Source organism: Carcharhinus amblyrhynchos, chromosome 22, assembly GCF_965287045.1.
Source record: "Carcharhinus amblyrhynchos chromosome 22, sCarAmb.v2.hapA, whole genome shotgun sequence".
NCBI lineage: Eukaryota > Metazoa > Chordata > Chondrichthyes > Carcharhiniformes > Carcharhinidae > Carcharhinus > Carcharhinus amblyrhynchos.
In genome coordinates, this window is record NC_137345.1 from 22999742 (window position 1) to 23006981 (window position 7240).

The following is a 7240-nucleotide window of genomic DNA, read 5'->3' on the forward strand; positions in this document are numbered from 1 at the left end:
TTTACTAAACAATAGCCTTTTGTCATTCAATGAAATTAACATCGCTTTTGTTGGTGTCAACCATAGAATGCAAGTCCTTAAGGTGAAAGTATCTATCTCCTCAGCTGTGTAATAAGTGTCAGGACAAAGCAATAGATATATGCAACATACCTTTTGTATTTTTGATGTTGACACAGTTATTATGTCTTACTTCAGCACGTTTCCAGCACTTACATTTTCTTCCTTTTTATCTGCGGAAGTTACTACTGCTGTTTGTTTTACTGGGCAAGCTTTTTTTAAATTATATCCAATCAAATCCAGTTCGAAGTGTCGACCAGTGAGACGTTATAGATCCAAGCTGACAAGACAGGCTGCCCCTCTTCCTGTCTTGGGCTTGATCTACATGATTCAAGCTGATAGGAGCAAGATATTGCATCCCCTCCAATGCTTGTTCTCATCTGCATCTTAGTCAGAAGGCCTAGATGCCGTTTTTAAAAATTGCTTCAAACGAAGCCTCAGCGTAACCCCAGTGACTTCAATCAAATGCAGGATCAAATACTTAAGTGATCTTAGCCAAAAGGTTGGACAAACTTTTTTTTAAAACTTTATTCCAATCCAATAAAGTCAAATTAAACCCAATTCAGAGTCCCAACAAGTTGGGACATTCCCGATCCAAGCTGACAAGACAGGGCTCTCACCTCCTGTCTTGGACTTGATCTACATGATCCAAGCTGACTGGAGTAGGTGTAGCTCCTCCTCCAGGGCTTGATCTTATTTCCATCTTAGCCAAATGGCCGAGATGCCGCTTTAAAAAATTGCTTCAAATGAAGCTGAAATGTAACCTAATGACTTCAACCAAGTGCAGCATGTCGATACGACACTTGATCTTAGCCAAAAGGCCGAGAAGCGACTGATAAGAACAGATACTACACTTGATCTTAGCCAAAAGGCCGAGAAGCGTTGGACAAACTGTTCCACTGAAGTTTATCTACAGGAGTCAACGAAGGATGCCTGAGAGGATTTTGAGGTGGTGAACCAATGCTACCTCTCCTTAGTGGCGCTCACAAAAGTTCAGTACTTCTTAAAAATAAGAAGCATCTTTAACACAGCTTTTAGCTTAAGAATTAAATAATGAATAAAGAAATGAATTTAAAAAAAGATCTTGCATTGATTTAATTCCATTCACAACCATCAGATGTCTCAAATGTGTTGAATTACAAATGAATTACTTTTGAAGCGTCATCGCTATTCTCATGTAGGAAACACAGGAACCAATTTGTGCACAGCAGCCTCACAAGCAGCAATATGAGAATGATCAGAGATAATTGGCATTTTTGTGTTGTTGATTGAGGACAAATATTCGGCAAGACAATTCCCTCCTCTTCTTTGAATATTGCCATGCAGTACCATTCAATTTAGGCTTTGGGATAGGCAGATATAGTTTATCATCTGTAAAAGACGCGCCTTTGACATACAGCATTCATTCACTTAGATCATGTGCTCAAATTCTGAAATGGGGCTTGAGTCCAGATTTTTCGACCTCAACCAAGAAGCTTGTAACCAACTGGACTCAATGTCAGTAAAATGAAGGAGGTAGCCAGCGACTTCAGGAAGCGTAGTGGAGGACATGCTCCTGTCTACATCAAAGGCGATGAAGTGGTAATCGTTGAGAGCTTCAGGTTTCTAGGTATCCAGATCACCAACAACCCTGTGCACTGATGCTGTAGTTAAGAAAGTCACAATGCCTCTGCTTTCTTAGGAGGCTAAAGAAATTCAACACGTCTACTAGGACTTTCACCAATTTTCACAGTTGCACCATGGAAAGAATCCTTTCCAGATGTATCACAGCTGGTATGGCTCCTCCTCTGTCCAAGGCCGCAAGCTACAATTGTGAACATAGCCCAGTCCCTCACGCAAATCAATTTCCTATCCATTCACTCGTCTATACCTCCCGCTGCCTTGGAAAAGCAGCCAGTATAATCAAGGACCCCATGCACCCGGACATATTCTCTTGCACCTTCTTCCATCAGGAAAAAGATACAAAAGTCTGAGGTCATGTACCAACCAACTCAAGAACAGCTTCTTCCCCGCCGCCATGAGAATTTTGAATGGACTATCTTATATAAGGTAACCTTTCTCTACATCCTAACTATGACTGTAACAGTACATTCTGCGCCCTCTCCTTTCCTTCTCCTCTATGTACTCTATGAAGGGTATGCTTTATCTGTACAGTGCACAAGAAACAATACTTTTCACTGTGTACCAATACATGTGACAATAATAAATCAAACCAAATCAAATCAATTCAAAAATTCCTTTCTGACTGCACATGGTCAAAGTTCATTTTGGCTTTCAGAATGTTTGCTAATCATGGATTAGTAGAAATTAATACGTTAAGAAACAAGTACTTGTTCTAAATTGTTTAAGCTTTGATTTTCATGAAAGGTGAACATGAAATTCCAATGATTCCTTATTGTTTGGGGTTTGAATGGTACTTGTACAATAATCAATGCTGCCATCATTTCTCATTTAATATTGCCATTCCATCACATATAATATCGCTTTGTTACTTGGCAATTTAAATGTTCAAATCTTTCCAGTTCAAAAGACAGGGCACAATGGTTTTCAAACTAGTTTTCTAGTTTGGATGACAACAGTGAGTCGAACCTTTTAAAGTAACTATAGACTCGTACAGCGCAGAAACAAGGTTATTCAGCCCATCATGTTATTATCAGCATGCTGAAGGTGCAAGCCAGCTAGTTCCATTCCTGTTCTTTCCCCATAGCTTTGCAAATTTCTCCAGTTCAAGTAGATATTCAATTCCCTCTTGAAGGTACCATTGAATTTGAACGAATTACCTTTCCAGACAGTGAACAATAACTTTCTCAGTAAAAAAGAACCCAGTGGGAGATTCTCCCATTGCGATCCACAAATTTTCTGTCAGTTTGGGTCGGAAGATGCACGTGCCAGCCATTTTGTGGGATTCGCGCATGCGTTCTTGATGCATGTGTGTCTCCCAGGGCTGGAGAGCAGTCAGGACTGCACTGAACACCAGCGGGAAGAGATATAAGTGATTTGAATCTTTTTAAAATGTATTTTTCAATCTATTTAAATGTGATTATTAGGCCTGGCACAGAACTTGCCAGGCTCAATGTCATCTCCCACCCTGCCAGGAGTACTTAACTCCAGCGGCGTTCAGAGTAGCATTCAGGAGACCCCATTTGAGTGAAAGGTAGGCAACTGGGGACACCCAGGGGGTTGGGCATCAGGGAGAGTGGTGCCCCTGGGCATGGGCACCCTGGCAGTGCCAGCCTGTGCCCCTGGCACTGCCCAAGGGGCAAAGTGCCCATGCCCAGGGGACACCTAGGCACTGCCCACTGGGCATGGGGCACACTGCCAACAGGGCAGGGCCTATTGTGGGTGGAACCTAGGGAGTGATCGGTGGGGGTGGAGGGTCCCGCTGTCACTCTGCATGGGGATCGGTCTAGGCTGGAGAGAGGCCAGCGATCGGGGAGGGCTGGGGTGGGGTGGTGGTCTGCCGAGAAGGGACCTGCCTCCTGGGGTGGGGAGGGGGGGTTTCTGCCTCCCATCAGGAGGTCAGTAGGATGGGGGGGTCTGCAGGGATGATGGGGAATAGGGGGATTGCCACTGCTGAGTGCCCGGAGGATGCTCGATATCAGGGCACTCTTGGATGGGGAGGGAATCAGGGCTCGCCCATGAATGGTCATGAGGGCTGCGATTGGGCCATGGAGGTGGGTCTGGAGGGACAGCACTGCAGGTTGGCCAGCAAATGGGACATCTGACAGGTCGGGGCCATTGCGCACATGCAGAGTTCTGGAACTGTCAGACTTTGTCACGAGTAGGCCCCTTCCCTCTGGATTTTTAATGACATTCACAATTGGGACCTCTGCGTTGCACAAAATGGGGAGATTCAGGTCTGAAATTGCACTGAAATTATATTGAGACCAGTTTTCTCATCATGTCAGCACTTTTGGGAGAATCGCCCCTCTCTAATTTCTCCCCCCACCCCAGATTATTTTTCAAGTTATCAAAACCCTTCATAATTTTGAGCACCTCTATTCGCTGCTCTAAGAAAAAAACAATCTCAGCTTCACCTCACTGAAATCACACATCCTTGATAACATTCCGATAAATTTTCTCTGCGCCCTCTCAAGCCTTGACACCCTTGACAGGAAGATACAATTAACAGACTAAAAACAACATCTTGAGGGATTTCACAGCGTTGATGCCTCTCCTGTTAGATCTATAGAGATCTAATTGGTGCCTTAACGTTGGGTAATCATTTCACATCACTGCATGTCTGATGGTGATAGTTAGCTTCGTTAAACAGCTTCCAGTCTAAGCAGGACACAATTTTCCTACCTAAAGGATCAGTAATTAATAGTTTCTGTGCTACCCTTAAGTTGCTGGCTGGTTCCAAGATCAAAGCCCGGAGTATTTAATAAATCTTAGTCAGTTAAGTAGGAGTTAATGAAGTGAAACTAGCCACTTTCAGAAACAAGCTGTGATCCTTTGTTACGTTGTGCCTGATATGGTATTGTTTATAGGTTTCAGGCTTTGTTATGAATAAAAGGTACCTATTGATAAGAGAAACCGAGGTACGGGAGGTTTCTGCAGCACAAAGGCTGCCGTGGATTAGAACCCAATTCTACATGCTTGCATGTCGAACTGGGAGGTAGTGGCATAATGCTATTATCACAGGATTAGCAATTCAGAAACACAAGGGAATGTTCTGGGGACTCAGGTTCCAATCCCATCATGGCAAATGGTGAAACTTGAATCCAATAAAAATATCTGAAGTTAATGGCGGAATTCTCTGGCCGTGCAATTTAAAAGCTAGAAATTCCAGCCCGACCGTCAATGGTGTTTCACATTCTCCGCAACCTGCCTGCTAAAATTCCAGTGGCAGGTGGGTTGGGAGCATTCTGGCCTAAAAGTCTTATGATGACCATGAAACCATTGTCAATTGTCGCAAAACCCCATATGTCTTTTCGGGAATGAAATTGGCTATCCTTGCTCTGGTCGACACGTGACTCCAGACCCACAGCAATGTGGTTGACTCTCAAATGACCTCTGAAATGAAGGGCAGTTAGGGATGGACAATAAATGCAGAGCCCAGAGATGCCCACATCCTGTAAAAATGGATTTTTAAAAAGCAATATGGTTCCCGGAGTAAAATGCCTGAGAGAGGCCTCTCTCTCTCTCTCTCTCTCTGGTGTGATCACTCATTCTGAGTTCCCATTGGTCCCTCAAGTCACTTCTGTTGTACAGTCCTAAAGAGACAAACATCACATACACAACATTCTTCAAGAGTTCTTTAACTTGAGTACTGCTGAACAAAGAGAAATGTTGAAATTATTTTTGGCAAAACTCAAGTTCTGTACAACCAAATGACTATTAGTTCTTTAACTGCTTCACTGATTAGTCAACTATAACTTGTACTAACATAATGCCTTGAAGTATCAGAGGTCCCAATACACTTTTCAAGGGTGTTATCAAACAAACTATGACTGCCAGTCAAATAAGGAGATGTTAGGTAGATGACCAAAAGCTTGGTCAAAGATGTTGATTTTAAGGTGCGTCTTAAAGGAGGAAAGAGCTGGAGAGCTGTTCAGGATTTTGGAGGGAGTTCCAGAGTTGAAGACCTTTGCAGCCGAAAACATGGGCATCAACGTTGGAGTAATTAAAATCTGGGACACACAAGAGGCCAAAACTGGAGGAGAACAAATAACTCAGAGCGCTGTGAGGCTGGAGAGATTGCAGAGATAGAGAGGGGCAAGGCCACACTGGGATTTGAAAAGAAATATTTACATTTTAAAATCAAGATGTTGCTTGACTGAGGAACCAATGTAGGTCAACAAGCACAAGAGATGAATGAGACTTGGTGTGAATTGAGGTCTTGGTGTGAATTTAGAGTTTTGGATGATCTCAAGTTTACAGAGCCTGCAATGTGGGAGGACGGTCAGGAATGTGTTGCAATAGTCAAGTCTAAAGTTAAAAAAGCGTAGGTGGAGATTTAAGCAGCACAAGAGTCGAGGTTCTTGGATGGACTTGGAGAGTGTGGTGGACCTAAAAGATCTCAGCAGTGGGGCAGAATATGGTTAGAAATTCACCTCCAGTACAAATTTGTTACTAAAGCTGCAAAGAGTTTGGTCTGCCTTTGACAGGAAGAGGAGTAGTGATGAATGAATGGAATTGTGGCAGGGATGAAAAACAATGAATTCAATATTTTGTTGGAGGAAATTTCTGCTCATCCAGTCAGGAATTTCAGAGAAGAAATCTGACAATTTAAAGAGAGCAAACGGTTTGAGAGAGCTGGTGATGAAGAAGAGCTTGGTGTGGTCAGCATACATGTGGAAACTAATGCTATAGTTTCAAATGATGTCGCCAAGAAGTAGGATGTAGATGACATATAGGAGGGGGCCAAGGGTGGAACCATGAAAGACACCAGAGGTTAACGTGTGGATCTGGAAAAAGAAGTTTATGCTGGCAAACCTCTGACTAAGACAGGATTGATGAAAATGGAATAGCCATGTACAGTCCCATCTAGCTGGGTAACAGCGGGGAGGTACTGGAGAAGGATGGTGTGGTCAACCATGTCAAAGGCAGACAGGCTGAGAAGTATGAGGCAGGATAGCTTCCCTTTGACACAATCACATAGTGTATAATTAGCAAGTTTGATAAGGGATGTTTTGATGGCAGTGGTGGAAACCTGATTGGAGGGATTCAAACATGAAGTTCCAAAAAAGATCTGCAAGGAAACGACACATTCACAAGAGCATCGGAGGAAAGGGGGATTGGAGATGAAATGGTAATTTGCAAGGATGATGTGTTTAGATGTGTATATTGAGGGAGTCTGGATGAAGGAGCAGCGCTCCAAAAGCTCGTAATACCAAATAAACCTGTTGGACTTTAACCCGGTGTTGTGAGACTTCTTGAAGATTTTTGATGATGAGGTGAGAGGATTTGTAGGAGAAGAGACAATGAGAGATCCCTGTTCAAAACATAATTTTATAAACTTATCACATTGATAATCATGTCTAAATTTCTGAATTTCAATCCTAGCTTTTTGGTGCAGGACAGAATTTACTCCACCTTGATTGTCAGAAGCTAATGGCAGGTTTCCAATCATTGAAATATGATGTAACTAGGGGAGGCATTTATTGTTGTATGTGACTCATTTCAGTGTAAGTAATGACAAACCAGTATGAGTACAAAAAGGAAAGTTTAATCTGCTGCT

At 42.9% G+C, this 7240-nt stretch overlaps 1 pseudogene; it reads right to left on the reverse strand.

Moving 5' to 3' along the window:
• Nucleotides 1-698: 698 nt before the first annotated feature.
• LOC145357165 (U2 spliceosomal RNA) lies at nt 699-941 on the reverse strand (annotated as a pseudogene).
• Between the last annotated feature and the right edge of the window lie 6299 nt (nt 942-7240).